This window comes from Oryctolagus cuniculus, chromosome 3, assembly GCF_964237555.1.
Source record: "Oryctolagus cuniculus chromosome 3, mOryCun1.1, whole genome shotgun sequence".
NCBI classification, from domain to species: Eukaryota; Metazoa; Chordata; class Mammalia; order Lagomorpha; family Leporidae; genus Oryctolagus; species Oryctolagus cuniculus.
The window spans coordinates 105,550,853-105,572,643 of NC_091434.1; the positions used below are offsets into that span (position 1 = coordinate 105,550,853).

Here is a 21,791-nt window from a genome sequence, read left to right on the forward strand (position 1 = left end):
CTTAAAATACAGTGAATACTTGTCAATTTTTTTCCTATTTTTAAACTTTTGATCTTTTTTTTTTTATAAAGAGCAGAAGTTTATTTCTTACAGTTCAGGAGACTGGGAAGTCCAAGACCAAGGCATGGCATTTGGTTTGATGTGCCCTCACATGGTAGAAAGCAAAAGAGCAAGCTAGAAAGTTGGCAGGATGTTGCTTGGAGCTCTTTTATAAGGTCCTTTATCTCACTGATGAAGAACCAGCTCTCGTGGCCCAATCACTTCTTAAAGGCCCTCCCTCTAAGTACTATCACATTGACCAAGCCTGAATTTTGAAGGAGACCCATTCAAACAGTAATAGGGGCTAAGACAGCAGACTACATTCAAAAACTTATTCACTTAAAATAAGATAATTTTCTTTCTTACAAGATATTGCCGTATACATCTGTTATTTAATCTCGGATGACCCTTTTTTTAACTTTTATTTAATAAATATAAATTTCCAAAGTACAACTTTTGGATTACAGTGGCTTTTTCCTCCCCATAACCTCCCTCCCACCTGCAACCATCCCATCTCCTGCTCCCTGTCCCATCCCATTCACATCAAGATTCATTTTCAATTCTCTTTATATACAGAAGATCAATTTAGTAATACTAAGTGAAGATTTCAACAGTTTGCACCCACACAGAAACACAAAGTGTAAAGTACTGTTTGAGTACTAGTTATACCATTGATTCACACAGTACAACATATTAAGAACAGAGATCCTACATGGGGAGTAAGTGTACAGTGACTTTTGTCATTGATTTAACAAATGACACTCTTGTTTATGGCATCAGTAATCACCCGAGGCTCTTGTCATGAGTTGCCAAGGCTAGGGAAGCCTTTTGAGTTCGCCAACTCCGATCTTATTTAGACAAGGCCATAGTCAAAAGTTCTCTCCTCCCTTCAGAGAAAGCTACCTCCTTCTTTGATGGCCCATTCATTCCTCTGGGATCTCACTCACAGGGATCTTTCATTTAGTTGTTGGTGGTTTTTTTTTTTTTTTTTTTTTTTTGCCAGAGTGTCTTGGCTTTCCATGCTCATGGGCTTTTCAGCCAGATCCCAATGCCCTAAGCGCTGATTCTGAGGCCAGAGTGCTTTAACTTTTAATCTTATAACATTATTTCATATAAGTTACCAAACTGACCCTGAAGTAATCCTGTAATGAGTAAATTGGGAGTATTCAAAACATTCATGAACATGACATATTATGAAAACCTGCAGGGGCCAGCGCTGTGGGACACTGGGTTAATGCCCTGGCCTGAAGTGCTGGCATCCTTATGGGCACTGGTTCTAGTCCCAGCTGCTCCTCTTCCAATACAGCTCCGTGCTATGGCCTGGGAAAGCATTAGAAGATGGCCCAAGTCCTTGGGCGCCTGCACCAGCATGGGAGATCCGGAAGAAGCTCTTGGCTCCTGGTTTCAGATCAGCACAGCTCCGGCAGTTGTGGCCATCTGGTGAGTGAACCATTGAATGGAAGACCTTCCTCTCTCTGCCTCTCCTCTCTCTGTACTTCTGACTTTCAAATAAATAAATAAATCTTTTAAAAAAAAAAACCTGCAGGGATTTCAAAATGTTGTATATCAAAAAAATAAATAAATAAACTTTACCTTCTTAGTCAATTTGCCACTAACTTTTTTAGAGTACTTCTGTAAAAAGCATGCTGCCTGTTTCCTCATGTATTCTGCTGGGCTTATTCTATTGAATGTATAGAAGTGTGAAAGACATAATTATTCAGGCCAGCCCCAACCCACAACATCCTTTATATTCCACATAGACTTGATGTATGCCAGAGTATGTAGAGAGCTTGCTGTTGATGAGATCCTCAAGCTTCCAAAATGAGAATGGAAAGAACTTCTTTGAACAATCTCTGGACCTCTGTTGCTTGGGTTTAGGTTTCTCAAGAAAAGCATAAGATATGGGATTAGATGTACTTTGGGAACTTGAATTCAATGGTAAATACATACAATATGCTAATGGGCAATACCAGTGAGATGAAGGAAGAGAGGTTGATTTTTCTGTTTGTGCGCTCCCTACAGTGTATGCCTCCAATTTAATAAACACCCAGATTATAGTAAATTTTCTATTTGCTAGCAATTCTCTCTTCTCTGAGACTGTCCCTCTCCTCCCTGAGGGTATGATGGGACCTCATTAAAAGCAACAATGACAATGAGCTCACTCTTAAATTAGCAATAATTATTTTCAATGAAAGAAAAAAGATTGCACAGCAAGACCATCCTAGAAAACAGTGAGATGGCATGCAAATTTTATAAACAAAAGCACAAATGAAAACAGACAGAGGCCAATACTGGTATTCACATATACATTTAAAACAAATCACACCAGTTCACATTCCAACTAATCTCAGCAGCACTCAGACTTCACACTGAGGCTCTAATGACAAAGGGAATGTGGAAAGTTCTAAGCATTTAAAAAACCAGAAAACTTGCCAGAAATATGACAATGTATGTTTCTGTTTTGAAAAAGAAATGGGGTATGCAATAGTTGCATACTTATAATCCAAGTAGCCAACCACCATGTCATTTACAGAATTTTCAACTGTGGGGACTCAGGAAAGAATATGCCATGATAAGGACTCCCTAGAATTATCTCATATAGGTTGTAAAAAAATTTAAATGTAGTATCTATATAAAGCCTTATGATTATTACCTGGCCCTGACACATAGCCATTGAATTAACTGAAAATTATGTTTATGATAACTCTGGACAAATTGCAAAAAATACAAAAAAATTATGTAGGCAATAATTGAAAAGGAAATATAAGAATAATAGGGGGAGCATTAAAGAAGATACCTATTTAACTACAAACATACATGATAAACTGCAGCTCAGAAAAGTGGTTCATTTTGCTTTTTTGCTTGTGTGTTTGCAAAATCACACAGCTAGAGCAATGGGAACAAAGGTTGCCTTCCTCGAAAAGCACATGCTTCTCAGGGATCTCACTGGGTTCACGTCAGGGGCATCAGATGCTGTGCCTAGATGTTAGGCCGCCTGAACAAGTTTGGGAACTGTGTGCGGATCTACCCTTTGCAGTACACATACTACCTGTATTCATACACTTTATATATATACTTTATATATATATGCTTTATATATTTTTAAAGCAAAAAATGAGTAATATTAACAAACTAATACCTTCTCTATGATAATTCTGTGGATCTCAGAGCAGTGGATTCTGATTACATTTATCTACTTAATACTATTGGTTGAACTCTTTAATAAACACACAATTATTCTTAGGTGTTTAAATTTAACTGAAAAGTGAACCCTGTTAAATATAAGAGTGGAAATAAGAGAGGGAGGAGATGTACAATTTGGGACATGCTCAATCGGACTTGCCCCAAACAGTAGAGTTAGACACGTGCCTGGGGACTCCAATTCAGCCCCATCAAGGTGGCATGTACCAATGCCATCTCACTAGTTCAAGTGATCAGTTTCAGTTCATAATTGATCATAATGATAGGATTAAGAGTCACAGGGATCACATAAACAAGACTAGTGTCTGCTAATACTAACTGATAGAATAAAAAAGGGAGAGAACGATCCAACATGGGAAGCGGAATACACAGCAGACTTATAGAATGGCAGATGTCCTAAACAGCACGCTGGCCTCAGAATCAGCCCTTAAGGTATTCAGATATGGCTAAAAAGCCCATGAGAGTATTTCAGGCATAGAAAGCCAAGACACTCTGGCAAAAAAAAAAAAAATGACCTAAATGAAAGATCTCTGTGAGTGAGATCCCAGAGGAAAGAATGAGCCATCAAAGAAGGAGGTACCTTTCTCTGAAGGGAGGAGAGAACTTCCACTTTGACTACAACCTTGCTAAATAAGATCAAAGTCAGTGAACTCAAAAGGCTTCCCTAGCCTTGGCAACTCATAACAAGAGCCTCAGGTGATTACTGATGGCATAAACAAGAGTGTCATTTGTTAAATCAACAACAGGAGTCACTGTGCACTTTCTCCCCATGTAGGATCTCTGTTCTTAATATGTTGTCCTATGTGAATCAATGGTATAACTAGTACTCAAACAGTACTTTACACTTTGTGTTTCTGTGTGGGTGCAAACTGTTGAAATCTTCACTTAGTATTACTAAATTGATATTCTGTATATAAAGAGAATTGAAAATGAATCTTGATGTGAATGGGATGGGACAGGGAGCAGGAGATGGGATGGTTGCAGGTGGGAGGGAGGTTATGGGGAGGAAAAAGCCACTGTAATCCAAAAGTTGTACTTTGGAAATTTATATTTATTAAATGATAGTTTAAAAAATGCTCAGTTAACTTCATGCCACTCTTTATATTGAATAACTATTAAAATAGTTGAAACTGGACTTTTCACTTCTGTTAATATCATCTATAATTTGAATTTGTTTTAACTGCAACACTTTTTTTTTAGATTTACTTCTTTATTCATTTGAGAGGCAGAGTTATAGACAGAGGGAGAGACACAGAAAGAGAGAGAGAGGGAGAGAAGGAGAGGGAAATTCTTCTATCTGCTGGTTCATTCTTCAAATGGCAGCAACAACCGGGTCTGGGCCAATCCGAAGCCAGGAGCCAGGAGCTTCTTCTGGGTCTCCCATGTGCGTGCAAGGGTGCAAGTGCTTGGGTCATGCTCCTCTGCTTTCCCAGGCCATTAGCGAGGAGCTGGATCAGATGTGGAGCACCAAGACTCAAACTAGTGCCAATATAGGATGTTGGCACTGCAGGCAGAGGCATAACTTACTATGCCACAGCACTAGCCCCGGAACATTTGTTCTAAACATTAACCCTGGATTTGAGAACAAGGTATGGTTCATTATAACAGAATTGAGAACAACCATAGTCCTGACTAGTATAGAAACAGCTCTTCAAGGGTGGATGTTGAGGTATGGTGGGTTATGCTGCTATTTGGAATGACTTATCGCACAGCTGAGTGCCTGGGATTGAGTCCCTCTCTTGCTTCCAATTCTGATTCAGCTTTTTGCTAATGCACTTGGGAGGTAGCAGGGATGGCTCAAGTACAGATTTGCTGTCACTTATGTGGGAGAATAGAATAGAGTTCCTAGTTTTCCTTGGCCCAGATGTGGGCATTTGAGGAATGAACAGAGGACGGATGAAACCTGTGTGTGTGTTGAGGGGCGGGGGGGAGGAGACTCTGCCTTTCAAATGAATAAAAATGAATTTATTCACATTAAGACATACAGTTCTTCAGCCTATGTTTGGCATTGTCAGAGATGGAAGATGTGGTGATGATACTTTGTCAGAGCTACAGTTCATGGGTCTCTCCTATGCAAGGTTCTCCAGCTTATCTGAAAAGTGCTTCAGGTACCCAGAGAGAACATTCCATGTAGGCAAGATGGGATTCCATCCATTTCTCCAAGTAAAACAGACTCTGGTAATAGCCAGGGTAAAAAAGGCCAGTAACTTAAGGAAGCAACAAGACAACAGCTACAGAGGCCAAAAGGGACTGCTGTATCAGAGTAGGTACACTAGGTCTTTTAAAGGCAGGAGACTACATAACTTTAGCATTACTTGGATATAAAGAACTCCAGACTTTACATGGGTAGACTGTATACATGTCTTTGAACTACTTACCCTCAGTTTTATTCTCAATGTTTATATTCCAGTCTCCTTACAAATTAACTTGATGCAACACTGTGAATATCTACATACAGAAGAAATATCCCCAAATAGGAGGCCCATAAGATACATCATGAGAAGTTTGATTTTGGCAAACTTGAATCTACTACTATGCCCATCTTTTCAGGAAAAAAATCAATTCAAACATTCCTTATGTATAAGATTGGCAGCTATATTCCTAAATAATGGACTAGCTAATATATAACATTATTGATTTTGAAGCAAGTATATATATATATATATATATTTAAGAGACTTAAAATTCAGAGGGACTTCTTAGCATATCAATATATTTCACTATTTGTGTTCCAACCTAAGATACATTTTCTCTGCTTTTTCTTAAATTATAAATCTATAAATTATAAAAATATATCTATATATCTATAAAATATATCTATATATCTATAAATTATAAAAATATAAATTGATTTGTGTCATCCAGCCTAGGGCCATGCAGGTGACTACGGAATGCCCGATGCACAGAGGCCTAATAGAACACATAGGAACTCTGAAGACAACTATGCATGTGTTCAAAGCTTTCCTTCACAACCAACTAGCTATGTGATCTTGCATAGGTGACTTATTTGTCTATCACCTTACCTATGAAATAAGGCCTACACTTCATAGTGCTATGGTGAAGAGTTAGTAACATACTCCTGGCATCAGTAACTGTACCTTGGCCAAGAGATATTAAAAAGCGAACACTACTATTTCATCATTTTATAGAATAAAAATAGCACAAGTGAATTCAGCAAAGGACAAGTGAGCAGCTCAGAGTCCTACAACTATCACTGCAAAAGCTAACTCTGAAATTCAGAGCTTATATGTTATTCTCTAGTCTATGATTCTGTCCTTTCTTCTAGCTTGCTTCTTGTTATCTTGCCATTGGAATGAATTGCTTGATAACAAATAAATTTGAATTGCTATAATTATCAGACTATGCCAATCAAACATACTACACTGATGAGATTTTAAGCAGATACCAAAGATAAAAATTACTGGCTTTCCCTTGACGTTTAAAGGAAAAAAGCTTTAAACCACAAAGTTGTTGTGCTTTCAAGTTAATACAAAATTACTTGTTTCATTATGGGATGCAGTTGACAGAAAATTTCATGTCATCTGGGAAAAACAAGAGGTAAACTGAATTCTACAGTATTGAAAAATATTATAAACTTACATATATTGAATTAAAATATATAAAATCAGAAAATCATAGCCTAAAATTAATATCATTCCTAGAGTGGTATGAGTTAAATAATAATTAGGAATAATTCATGATATGCTAAATTTAGGGAGTTCTACATTCCACTGAACTGATGAAAATTCAATAGACAAAGAGCTTGACTAATCCAAATATAAGCTCTTCCATTATAAGCTTTGATCTTTGAAATCTATCCTCAAAGATCCCTTAGTGAAAGCTTAGAATCAGTCTGTCTAACCAGAAATAGATTGAGTTCAAACTGTTCTGACCTTGAAATCTTTAACACAATTAGAAAGTATATGCCAAGCCTCATGTGTGTATTGCAGAGTCAATCCAGATACTTGGAAAATATAGTAGGAGTTCATTTCAAACTTGCCCTGAGATCATTGTCATCCTGTGGGGCTGCTGGCTAAGTGTGGATCACAGGACACTTTCAGAACATTTAGCACATCGTGTTGTGCTGAACAACCCAGTGATTTCACTAACAGAGATGATGAGGTGAACTTTGGCCTGTGATAAGGAAGTCTGCCTGTGACAAGGAAGAGCAGTGGGTGCTGAAGACTGACTCCCAGGTATCTCACTTGCCTACTTTCATGTGACCTTCTCTTCTTGGAGTCTCTGTCCCATTGCCATTGTCAATGGAGAAAAGGAGTCTTCTCATCAAAAGGCAGCTGCTGGTGCACTGTGTGAGAAGAGCTGAGCCACAGGTGTTCTCCAAGGATGATCTGCAATCTTATCAGTTCCAGAATTCAGGCTCTTTTAAGAAAGGAGTCTACCTGTCCCATGCATTTCTGCTTTTGGTTACTGCTGGTAGTTTATTGTTTTCAAGTTGTGTGATATGAGGATGACATACAGAATTTCTTTACTTTGTAAATATGACTATATATGTCAGGGTGGATGGTCAGGGAAGAATGATGCAGTAGACTAGAACCACTGGAAGACTAGATTGAGGGAGGACTCTGGGGGGAATCAGGTATAATATGATAGACCTATAAAGGCTACCACAACACAGTCTTGAAGGATATACTTAAAAACCCAAAGGTCATGAGGGGCCAGTATTGTGGCACGATAAATTAAGCTGTCACTTGCAATGCCAACATCCGGTATTGGAGTGCCAGTTTGAGTCCCAGCTAATCCAGCTCCAGCTGTCTGCTAATGTGCCTGCAAAAGCAGCAGATGATGGCCCAGGTACTTGGGTTCCTGCCACCATGTGGAAGACCCAGCTGAAGTGCCTGGCTCCTGGCTTTGACCTGGCAAAGCCAGGTTGTGGGCATTTGGGGAATAAACTTGCAGACAAAAGATGTTTCTCTCTCTCTATCTATCTCCCCTCCTCCCTCTTCCCTTCCTCTGTCATTCTGTCTTTAGAATAATAAAATTATTTTTTTTTTAAATCCAAAGGTCATGAATCTTATCCCTCAATGTACTGCTCAACTTATTTTTTTTCTTTTTCGGCACAGAGTTTGGGTACAAATAGACAAACTTTAAAAAACACTCATTTTTATATTTTTGACTACATGTTCTACAATAATATTAATAATAGCATAAGAAGTAGACAAAAATGCTTGGAAAGTTGAACATTGAGCTTTTATAAAACACCAGTTACAAGAGTGTCGACACCTACCAAAAAATAATATACTTTGGAATAAATTTGGCCAAGAATCTTGCATGTTTGTAGATTGAAATAATTAATATCTTCAAAATGTTCATACTACTTAAAGCAATTTACAGATTCAATGTGATCCCAATCAAAATACCAATGACATTCTTCTCAGATCTGGAAGAAACAATGCTAAAACTCATATGGAAACATAGAAGACCCTGAATATCTAAAGCAATCTTAAACAACAAAAATAAAGCTGGACGTTTTCTCCAGGCTTGAAACAGTGATATTCTAGCTGACCATGCATATGAAACCCCAAATGGAAGCAGTTTCTCCAAGCTGGCACTGTGCCCCCTCAAACAGCCACCACCTGCCGTTAATCTTTCTTGACTGCCATTCCCTACTCTGCTCTTACTCAGCTTGAAGAAGCCACAGCAGTCATTGTCCCATAGCCCACTAACAGAAGTTAAGGTCTATTCTTCTGGGGGAGGGAATGTGGGGAGTCAGACAGGTTAATAGGCAGTCAGATTGGTCCCTGTGGAAATTGAGGCTGCAAAATGTTTGCTTCCCCTAAGATATCTTTAGCAAGATCAAGGTGCCAAATCCCACTGCATACTTCTCCCTAAAAGCTGCTTTTAGCAAAACAAAAGTGGCCCCTCCTTGGGAGCTTCCAATATTACCATGAGAATAGCAAGGGCATGGCAACTCCACCCTTTGAACTCCCAGTTTACTGTGAAAACAAGTTACCTATGGCTCTTTAGTTTTATCATGAGCACACCAGACAGGGCAAAAAAGATTACAAATCAGGTCTTTTGAAGGGTTTTGTCCCTACCTTGTAACTAATGATTGTCAGTTTTCTTTTTTCCCCAAAATTGTGCATAAAAATCCTACTACCACTAGCCCCTTCAGGTTTTGCCTCTCTTGGAGCCTTCCTTTAGGCCAGTTTGGAGGTTTCTGAATACATAAATCTTGCTTTTCTCTTTCAATAAATAAATAAATAAATAAATAAAGCTAGAGGCATCATGATACTGGATTTTAAGACATATTACAGGGTAGTTGTAATCAAAACAGCCTGGTAAAGGCACAAAAATAGACATGCAGGAAAATGGAACAGAATAAAAACACCAAAAATCAATCCACACAACCACTGATGGAACAAGGAAATAAGTCTCAGCCATTTTAGGTGTCTTGCTGCCCCTGCCTTCTTTCAAGAGATCAGTTCTATCTCACATCCTGTATTGTTTCTCACCCTAACTCCTGCATTCTTCCCCAGGTATGGAAGCCAGTGAGCCAAATCTGAAGAACCAGTATGGAGAAGCTCATTTCTGCCTACTGCCCCCACCCCAACCCCTAGCCCACCTAAGATATACAAGGGCCCAGGCTGCTGAGGTCAGAGCCTCTGCCACATGCTTTATCTTGAGCACGATAGCAGTTGGTCGACCTCTGTGGATTTATTTTCTGTGAATAAATTCAGTCTGGATGCAAGTTCGTATTCTGTCTCCTCTCTGCTTGTGTTCCTTTTCTTGCATATGGTGCCCCGTGTAAGGAGGCACCAATCTGTGCCTCTTTTACTAATATTTTCGTGCCCCATGTGAGAAGGCACCAATCGCTTCTCCTTTCCTAATATATGCAACCAACTAATATTTGACAAACGAGCTAAAATCAATCCCTGGAGAAAGGACAGTCTCTTCCACAAATGGTGTTGGGAAAATTAGATCTCCACATCTAGAAATATGAAACAAGACCCCTGCCTTGCACCTTACACAAAAATCGATCCCAAATGGATCAAAGATTTAAATCTACAACCTGATACCATAAAATAACTAGAGGAGAACATTGAGGAAATTCTGCAAGACATTGGCACAGGCAAAGTCTCCAAAAGCACAGGCTATCAAAGCAAAAATAGACCAATGAGATTATAATAAGCTAGGAAGCTTCTGCATTGCAAAGGAAAAATACAGCAAAGTGAAGAGGCAACCAATAGAATGGGAGAAAATATTTGCAAGCTATGTAACTGATAAGGGATTAATATCCAGAATCTATAAAGAGCTCAAGAAACTCAACAACAAACCAATCCAGTTAAAAAATGGGCAAAGGACTTGAACAGACATTTTTACAAAGGATGAAATTCAAATGGCCAACAGACAAATGGAAAAAAAAAAAAAAAAAAAAGCTCAGGATCACTAGCCATAAGGGAAATGCAAATCAAAAGCACAATGAGGTTTCACCTTACTCCAGTTAGAATGGCTCTCCTATAGGAATCAACACAGAGTAATACTAACTGATAGAATAAAAAAGGGAGAGAACGATCCAACATGGGAAGCGGGATACACAGCAGACTCATAAAATGACAGATGTCCTAAACAGCACTCTGACCTCAGAGTCAGCCCTTAAGGCATTCAGATCTGGCTAAAAAGCCCATGAGAGTATTTCAGGCATGGAAAGCCAAGACACTCTGGCAAAAAAAAAAACAAAAACAAAAACAAAAAAAACACCTAAATGAAAGATCTCTGCAAGTGAGATCCCAGTAGAATAACAGGCCATCAAAGAAGGAGGTACCTTTCTCTGAAGGGAGGAGAGAAATTCCACTTTGCCTATGACCTTGTCTAAATAAGATCAAAATCGATGAACTCAAAAGGCTTCTATAGCCTTGGCAACTCATGACAAGAGCCTAGGGAGAATACTGACGCCATAAAAAAAGAGTGCCAATTTGTTGGGTCAACAACAGGAATCACTATGCACTTACTCCTCATGTAGGATCTCTGTTCTTAATGTGTTGTTCAATGTGAATTGATGCTATAACTAGTACTCAAACAGTACTTTACACTTTGTGTGTCTTTGTGGGTGCAAACTGATGAAATCTTTACTTAATATATACTAAATAGCTCTTCTGTATATAAAGATAATTGAAAATGAATCTTGATGTGAATGGAATGGGAGCAGGAGCGGGAGATTGGAGGCTTGCAGGTGGGAGGGAAGTTATGGGGGGGGGGAGCCATTGTAATCCATAAACAGTACTTTGGAAATTTATATTTACTAAATAAAAGTTAAAAAAAAAGAAATCAATACAGAGTAAATGCTGACAAGGATGTTGGAAAAAGGTACCAAAATACATATTGGTAGGAATGTAAATTAGAACAGCCATTGTGGAAGACAGTACAGAGATTCCTTAGAAAGCTGAAAATAGATCTACCATATGACCCAGCCATGCCACACTTAGGAATTTACACAAAGAAAAGAAATCAGCATATGGAATAATTATCTGTATCTCCATATTTAAGCAAGCTCAATTCACAATAGCTAAGATACGGAATCAAGCAAGACGTCCATCAACTAATGACTGGATAAAGAAAATGTGGTAAGGGGCCAGTGCTGTGGCACAGTGGGTTACGGCCTGGCCTGAAATGCTGGCATCCCATATGGGCACCGGTTCAGGTCCCAGCTGCTCCACTTCAGATCCAGCTCTCTGCTATGGCCTGGAAAAGCAGTTCAAGATGGCCCAAGTCCTTGGGCCCCTTCACCTGTGTGGGAGACCTGGAAGAAGCTCCTGGCAGTTCTGGCCATTGTGGCCAATTGGGAAGTGAACCATCGGATGGAAGACCTCTCTCTCTCTCTCTGTCTCTCCTCTCTCTGGGTAACTCTGGCTTTCAAATAAATAAATAAATCTTTAAAAAAAAAAAAGAAAATGTGGTATGCATACACCATAGAATACTAATCAGATACAAAAAGAGTGGAATCCTGTCTTTTGCAACAAAATGGATGTAACTGGACATCAATATGCTTAATGAAATAAGCCACTCAAAAAAGACAAATATCATAAGTTTTCCCTGATCTGTGGTAACTACTAGAGTACAAAAAAGGTAATGCACATGAGCAAAATTTACATTTTTAGATTTGATTATTGTTCATTGCTCCTGTCTCTACTGTTGAGGAACAGTGTTTTTTTTTTTTCTTCTTACTCCTTGTTGAGTTCTTTTATTTATTTTTTTTAAATATTCAGTTTATTAACTTGAATGACAGAGATACAGAGAGAGAAAATGAGAGGCAGAGACAGATCTTCCAACTCCTGGTTCACTCCCAAAATGGCCACAACTATTTGGCTGGGCCAGGTCAAAGCCAGGAGCCAGGAGCTTCTTCTGGATGCTTCTTCTGGGTCTCCCACATGGGTACAGGGACCCAAGGTCTTGGGCCATCCTCTATTGCTTTCTTAGGCACATTAACAAGCAGCTGGATCAGAAGTGGGGAAGCTGGGACTTGAACTGGTGCCCATATGGGATGCTGGTGCTTCAAAGCCATGGTTTTAACCCTCTGCACCACAGCAGCAGCTCTGATGCATTCTTTATTTAGTGGAAGTGTAAGCTTATGAATACAAAATAAACTGAAAGTATGTGATTATAAAAATTAAAAGGAAGAATAAGAAAGAAAGAGGGAAAGAGGGTAGGAGCATGGCAGGAGAGAGAGAGTAGGGTGGGAAGTATCAGTTTACTCCTAAATCTGTATATATGAAACACATGAAATTTGTTTACCTTATATAAATAAAAATATTTAAAATAAAGAAGTAATAAGAATAAATAATAAGAACAGAGCTAAACAGAAGAAATTACAACATTGTAGATCTGAAACCATAGGAGTCAGACAGAAAGAAACACAAGAGTCAGAATTTGGTGATTAATTAATTATGGAGAATAAAAAAGAATCATAGAAGCAATGTAATAATAATGTCAATAAAATAACTATGACTTATTAATTGCATGCTAGAACATAAAGTCAAGTGGGCAGGATTTTGGTCTATATTTTTAAATACTCAGCCCTAAGTTTCTAAAACTGTGTCTGACACATAGTAGGTACTCAATACATATTTCTTGGATGATAAAAAAGAGTGTTTCCACCACCTTGTCATTCATTTTTGACATAATATTCACCTCCTTAGCAGCCCTTCTTCCCAAGAATTTCATTCTCTTACAAGATACTCATAATTGCCCATGATGCATTCAGTTTACTTTTAGCTAGAATTTAATGTTTGTTATTCTTTTATTCATGTGCTTGTTGATTTGTTTTTTTTTTTTTTTTCAGCTTTGTCCTCACCTCCCAGCATTTCACAAAATATTACTTTTGGGAAGCTATGGGACTGATTTGCCTGATATTTTATCTTTTGCATGTACAATACCATTTCAGCACCTGGATGAATGTGTGATACTCAGAAAGCATTCAGTGAGTATTTGTGAAAGTATGAATTCATTTATTATATAGTACTGCCTTCAAGAATGGAACCCAAAATAGTAGGGTCACCATATAATTTATTTCCCACTCTGCCACTTTTGACAATGAAAGAAGACACTTTTAGGTGCCAGGATAATAGTCATAAATTTTATAAATATTTGTTAAATGAAAAAAGGAACATCTGAATGCATGCACATTTAGATTGCCCGAGGGAATATCAGATATCAGGATTATACAGTCTTTTTCAAATGCCATTACTGTATCTAATAGGTCATAAGATTAAGATATTTAAAGGGAAAGAAAGGATTCCCAATCAGCTAGACAACTAGATCCTTAAAAACAAGCTAGACCTGGTGTATAAGGAGTGCCATATTTACATGCCAGTGGATGCTACTTAGATCATGTCCAGTGCTTTATGAATCTTGTTTTCCCAGCTTTTCTCTGTGTCTGGGTTCCCTAAGACTTTTCTTATGAAATATTTGTTTTCTCTAGGGATTAGAGAAAGGTCATTTTTCACTTAGGATCTAATTGCTTATATTCCTCCAATAGTGGGATTCAGATCTGGGAGGGGATTTTATTTGCTACTCATAGTCAAAAGGTTCTGATGAGTCCATAGCACTAACAGAACTGCTTGGAAAATTAAAACGATATTCCAGTGCTAACCTTTTGATGTGGGGTATTATCTCTAAGGTGTTGTGTTGGAATAGCATGAAGTTCTGCTTTGTTTCAGTGATTTGGCACAGTGGCAGAATTTGGACTTCCACACAAAAGTAATAAAGAAACAAGTGAAGAGGAAGATGGCAGAATAGGGATGGAGCTTACTGCTCTAGTCTAGGGGAGGATAGTTAAAAAATAATGGAGAGGGTACAATCTCAGGGAAGCATTAGGGAGAAAACAGCAGCGGAAACTCCATGCAAACTGAAGGGACACTATGGACCTATGTGGAGGGTGTGGAAGTGCACAGCTCAGGATCCCAGAAGCTGAGAGCCTCAGCACCGGCTTTGGAGAAAGGTGAGACCAGATTGCATCAGCTCAAGCCACTGGTGATAAAGCTATGGGAAGAGCCTGGCGTGTACCCATGGGGCCAGTGTACTTGACAACCTAGAGGGAAAAAAGGTGGGCATGTTTCACTTTCCCTGACCCCCTGTCACTGGCATCCTGTAAGTAGCCAAGACGGGGAGGTCCCATTTTGGATAAACATGATAGTTGCACCAGCTGACTTCTTATCAGAAACCCTGCAGGCTAGGAGAGAATGGGGAGATACAGTCCAAATTTTAAGAGAAAAAAACTGTCAACCCAGAATAGTGTACCTTGCAAAGTTTTCATTTATGAGTGAAAATGAAATAAAGACCTTCCATAACAAAGAAACTGAATTTGTCACCACCCATACAGCCTTACAAAAGATTTTTAAGGATGTATTTCACACAGAAACATGACCATCACTATGAAAGAAGGTAAAGGCAGAAAATCTCCCAGTGAAAGTACAAAGGAGCTCCAGAGTAAACAATAGGAGTATTTATGGGAAAATGTCAGCGTCAAATAGTTACTTATCAACAGTCACCTTGAATAGAAATGGCCTCAACTCTCCAGTTAAAAGATACAGACTGCTGAATGGATTAAAACATAAATCCATCTAATTGCTGCCTACAAGAAACACAACACACCAACAAAGATACATGAATACCAAATATAAATGGTTGGAAAAGATATTCTATGCTAGCAGAAACCAAAAAGGAACTGGTGTAGCCATCCTAATATCAGACAAAATAGACTTTAACAGAAAAACTGTTAAAAGAGACAGATTAGGGCACTATGCAATGATTAAGGGATCAATTCAACAGGAAGATGTGACTAATAGATGTATATGCATGTAATTACAGGGCACTTAGCATATTAAAAGAAATGTTAATGGATCTAAAGGGGGACATAGACTTCCACACAATAGTGGTGGGGGACTTCAATACCCCAGTTTCAGCATTGGACCAATCAACCAGACAGAAAATCAGAAAGGAAATGACAGAATTAATTGACACAATAGTAGGGGGGACTTCAATACCCCAGTTTCAGCATTGGACAGATCAACCAGACAGAAAATCAGAAAGGAAATGACAGAATTAATTGACACTATAGAGCGAAATAGACCTAACAGATATACACAGAACTTCTCATTCTACAGATGCAGAATACACATTCTTCTCACAGTTCAGGGAACTTTCTCAGGCACTGATTACATGCTAGGCCACAAAGCATGTCTCAGCAAATTCAAAAAACTTTGAAACCATACCATGATCTTCTCTGACAACAATGGAATGAAGCTGGAAATCAACAGCTCAGAAATCTCTAGGACACATGTAACCACATGGAGACTTAACAAAATGTTCCTGTATGAACAGTCAGTCATTGAAGAAATTGAATGAGAAATAAAAAAAAAAAAAAAAAACTCTGGAAACAAATAGACAACACAAAATGTTCCTGTATGAACAGTCAGTCATTGAAAAAATTGAATGAGAAATAAAAAAAAAAACCTCTGGAAACAAATAGACAACACTATATCATATCAAACTTATAGGATACAGCAAAAGTAGTGTAAAGAGAAAAGTATATAGTAATTGGTGCCTACATTAATGAATTGCAAAGGCCCCAAGTAAATGAACTATTAATGCATCTCAATGACCTAGGAAAACAACAGCAAAATGAAACCCAAAACTAGAAGGAGAAAAGAAATAATTAAAATTAGAGAATCAATGAAATTGAAACAAAAAAAACACAAAAGATCAGTGAAACAAAAAGCTGTTTTTTTGAAAAACTAAAGAAAATTGACACATCATTGGCTCAAATAACCCCCCCAAAAAAGAGGGAGAGATACAAATCAATAAAATTAGAGATAAAAAGGAAATGTAACAACAGACACCACACAGATAAAAAGGGTCATCAGAAATTACTACAAAGAGCTGTATGTCAACATATTGGGAAACCTAGAAGAAAAGGATATAGATTCCTTGACACAATCTAATTAAATTGAGCCAAGAAGACACAGAAAACCTAAAAAGATCTGTAAACAAGATGGAAATTGAATTCCAACAAAGAGAAGCCCAGAACTGGATGGCTTCACTGCTGAATTCTACAAGACAATTAAAGAACTAACTCCAATTCTTCTCAAGCTATTCAAAACAACTGAAAGAGAGGGAGTCCTCCCAAAATCTTTCTATGAATCCAGCATCATCTTAATTCCTAAACTGGAAAAAGATACAGCAGAGAAAGAGATCTACAGACCAAATTCCTCAAAAATACCAATCAAAACCAGCAACACATCAGAAAGATCATTCACCTGGATCAAGTGGGATTTACCCCAGCTATGCAGGGATGTTTCAACATTCACAAATCAATCAATGTGATACATCACATTACCAAATTGAAGATCTAAAAGCATATGATTGTCTCAATAGATTCAGAGAAAGCATTTGATAAAATGTAACACTCCTTCACGATGAAAACTGTAAGCAACTTGGGTGTAGGAGAATATTTCTCAAAACAATAAAGGTAATTTATGACAAACCCACAGGCGGCATTCTATGGAATGGGGAAAAGTTGGAAGCATTCCCACTGAGCTCCAGAACCAGATGAGGATGCCCACTCTCACCACTGCCTGAGAAGGAGGAAGTCAAACTATCTCTATCTGCAGATGACACAACTCTATATATAGGAGATAAAAATGACTCCACTAAGAGACTATTGGAACTCATAGAAGAGTTTGGTAAAGTGGAAGGATATAAAATCAATACACAAAAATCAAAAGCCTTTGTATCAGAGAGGATGCCATGGCTGAGAAAGACATTTTAAGATCAGTCCCATTCACAATAGCTCCAAAAAAATCAAATCCTTGGAATAAATTTAACAAAAGAAATCAAAGAGCACTATGAGAATTAAAAAAAAAAAAAAAACATGAAAGAAAGAAGTAGAAGACACAAAAAATGGAAAACTCTTCCATGTTCACGGATTGGAATAATCAATATCAAAATGTCCATACTACCAAAAGTACTGTATACATTCAATGTGATACCAGTCAAAATACCAAGAACATTCTCAGATATAGAAAAAATAAGCAGAAATTCATATGGAAACACAGGAGACCCCGAATTGCTAAAGCAATCTTACACAACAAAAACAAAGCCAGAGACATCACAATACCAGATTCCAAGACATACTACAGGGATGTTATAATCCCAACAGGCTGGTACTGATACAAAAACAGATGGACAGACCAATGAAACAGGATTGAAACACTAGAAATCAATCCATTAATCTATAACCAACTTATATTTGACAAAGGAGCTAAATTCAATCCATGGAGCAAGAACCATCTCTTCAACAAATGGTGCTAGGAATACTGGATCACCACATGCAGAAATCTAAAGCAAAACCCCTGCCTTATACCTTATTCAAAAATCCACTCAAAATGGATTCAAGACCCAATTCTATGGGAACCAATACCATCAAATAATTAGAGAACACTAGGGAACCCTGCAAGACATTGGTATAGGCAAAGAGTTCTTGGAAAAGACCCCAAAGGCATAGGCAATCAAAGTCAATATGGACAAATGGAATTAGATCAAAATGAGTAGCTTCTGCACTGCAAAAGAAACAGCCAGCAAAGTGAAGCAGCAACTGACAGAATGTCCTCCCTGTGGAGGACAGTATGAAGTTACCTCAGAAATCTGAATTTACCCAAGGGAAGTGAAATCATGTTTATTGCAGCTCAATTCACAATAGCTAAGGGATCAACCCAAAACTCCAGTCACCATGTAATACTAAATGGCAATAAAGAAAAAAAGATATCCTGTCATTTGCAACAAAATGAATGCAATTAGAAAACATAGTACTTAGTGAAATAAGCCATTCCCAAAAGGATAAATACCATATCTTCTCCCTGATCTGTGATAACTAACAAAGCACCTAGAAGGTAATCTATAGAAATGAAATTAACACCTTGAGATGCAATGATTTTGAGCAGCCCTTAAGTGTTGAAAAGCAGTTTTTTTCCATACAATTTATTTAACTCTTTTCTTAGTACAGAGTTAATCACATGTGTATAAAGTTAATTGAAAATAGATCTAGCCGGTGCCGCGGCTCACTAGGCTAATCCTCCACCTGCGGCACTGGTACTCTGGATTCTAGTCCCAGTTGGGGCGCCAGATTCTGTCCCGATTGCTCCTCTTCCAGTCCAGCTCTCTGCTGTGGCCTGGGAGTGCAGTGGAGGATGGTCCAGGTCTTTGGACCCTGCACCCGCATGGGAGACCAGGAGAGACTGGCTCCTGGCTTTGGATCAGCACAGTGCACCGGCCACAATGTGCTAGCCGTAGCGGCCACTTGGTGGGGGTGAGCCAACGGAAAAAGGAAGACCTTTCTCTCTGTCTCTCTCTCTCTCTCTCACTGTCTATAACTCTACCTGTCAAATAAATAAATAAAAATCTTCAAAAGAAAAAAAGAAAATAAATCTTAATAAAAAATAACAATGGGAATAAGAGAGTGAGGAGGAAGAGGGGTGGGAGGGTGGGTAGGCTGGAAATTCATGAGGTTTGTATTCCTCAAATAAAAGGTATCTGGGGAAAAAAAAAAAAAAAAAAAAACAAGTGAAGGGGTCATTTGAACACAAACTCAGTATTTGTTTATCCACAATATAAAACTATAGAACACAGTCGTATATGGGGCAATTATAAAAGATAGCTTTAATAAAAATCATAAGCAAACATAAAAAATAGTAACAAACATATTTTCTGTCTCCTTGACAGAATAACTTCTTTGTTGATGGGCTCTAGGAACTTAACTATCTAGGTAGAGAGGGAAAAGCGAGGAGCAAGAGCTGGCTGACTTTGAGCTCACAGCCTAGCCTGTAAGCTCTTTTCCTTTGAACTTTCCCCCGATAGTCCAGAACCACCTGGACAGCAGCAAATATTAGCTGAAATTCTTGCAGTGTGGTAAGTACTGTGTTCATCAGAACTCGGGAGATGCACCCATGAGCAATCTTACCAGGGCTGCTGACTCTGTAGGAAGACATATATTATAATTAATTTAATTTATGTATGATACAAGTCATAGGAGGCGGTAGAGGGGTAAACGTAGATGTTCTATGTGAGGAAAATTTCCAGGGTAGAACGAAGCATGATGCAATCGAGGGTATGACTAATACTGGAACTAACTGGATCCCCCAGGGCAGTAGAGGGTAATGGATATGGAGGGGCAGAAAGATTTTAAACTGGTAGATGAGGGTGACAGAGTGTATAGAAGAATCTTTAAAAGATCTTTGGAAGTCTGATAATCCTGTACACTCCAGGTAGTTACAGAGCTGGAATTGGAAATTAATATACACTACATGTCCAGGATGGCTCAATCCTAATGCCCTGTATCCTCCCATATTTTTATATCATTGATTTCTCAAACAAAAAACAAAGTCTTCAGCATGTGCATGAATTTTAATTCATAGATAACACCATGAGACTAAGAAAGATCAACTTTTACTTGATTAAATAACTGAAATTTGTACTCAAATTTATCCATCCATAGAGTGACAACCCCACTGGCATATATATCACACCACCTCTCAGAATAGCCAAGGAACTATAGGTCAATCACTGAACTACAAGTCCTAAGCTCTACCATTTACTTTTCTGAGATTCATTGCTTTTATGGGTGCAGGAAATGGCACATTATTAATAGATTTTGGATTCCTATGTTTTCCTTGTAAGCCATGCTTTTGCACAAGTAGGTGTCGATTTCCTATAGTCAGATACTCCAAAATATACTTCCTGGCTACTACTTTTAGCTCTGTCCTCTCTAGGCTCTTATGGGTGAATTCACAGATGAGCCGCTTTTCCATGTGCAGCCCTGCTTAGTTCTTCACATAATTTTGATTAAGACTAAGAATTATTGTGCCCAGTGCTGTGGCACAGTGGATTAATACCCTGGCCTCAAGTACCGGCATCCCATATGGATGCCAGTTCAAGACCTGGCTGCTCCACTTTTGATCCAGCTCTCTGCTATGGCCAAAAAAGCAGTAGAAGATGGCCCAACTCCTTGGGCCTCTGCACCCACATGGGAGACCCAGAAGAAGCTCCTGGCTCCTGGCTTCAGATCAGCACAGCTCTGGCTGTTGCAGCCAACTGGGGAGTGAACCATCAGATGGAAGACCTCTCTCTCTGTGTGTGCCTCTCCTTTCTCTGTGTAACTCTGACTTTCAAATAAATATTTCTTTAAACAAAGACTAAGAATTATCAGTGACCTCAGTGGACTCATTTGTGGGTAACTTAAAAATGAGTTCATACTCCTCTGGTCAAGTCTTGGGATTTCTAGAAAACTATTTCCAGATATCTTTGGTTGGCCATTAGATCTAGGTCTTTGTAACCCCTTTGACTAGCTGAGTATTCCCATCTCCCCGGCTAATTGCCTACTCATATTCTATTATTTTGCACTAGGCTTATACACCAGATTCATGACACTTATCTGGTGATAAACTGTAACTCTCTCTCAGATCAGAGTTCTATCCTAACCAGCTCCAGGGCTTCCTGCTATGGTCTTATTGCTCTCCTTTAGACACATGTCTTGGTTCTTACCTGAGCCTTGCATTTGTCTGGAGTAGCCACTGACTTCTGCATTCCTTGCTCCTGTGCATTTCCTACCCAGTGGGATCCTGGGACCGTGTGGAAGTGCCTGCTATCCATTCCCCAAAATGCCATACTTCCTTTCCCACATCCTGTAACACTGTTGTAGAATAGTGGCCACGAAGAAATTAGACTTCCTTTCCTGCCACCTTGTACTGAGTTGGAGACATGGGAATAGATTTTGTCTAACAGAATGTATATGGGATAGGTCCCACGTCCCACTCAGTCCATAGGAAAGCAAACATCTACAGAGGCAGCTGATTTCATCATGCAGAGAAACTTAGTGATTCTAAAGTGTCAGATCTTCATCAACCAGTGACCTCCATTGAATGTGAAGCAGAAACTATTCCTGTCTTGACGTGAATGAAAAACCCGTCTTTATACTGTGTTCAGCCACCGTGCTTTGGGGACTTACTGGTAGAGTAGCCAGCATTACTTTTATAAACATAGTC

At 38.6% G+C, this 21,791-nt stretch overlaps 1 protein-coding gene across 4 annotated transcripts in view; it reads right to left on the minus strand.

The window, feature by feature from the left end:
- THSD7B (thrombospondin type 1 domain containing 7B) overlaps positions 1-21,791 on the minus strand; it is a 1,008,953-nt gene that overhangs the window by 41,699 nt on the left and 945,463 nt on the right. The gene's annotated exons all lie outside the window — the stretch shown is intronic.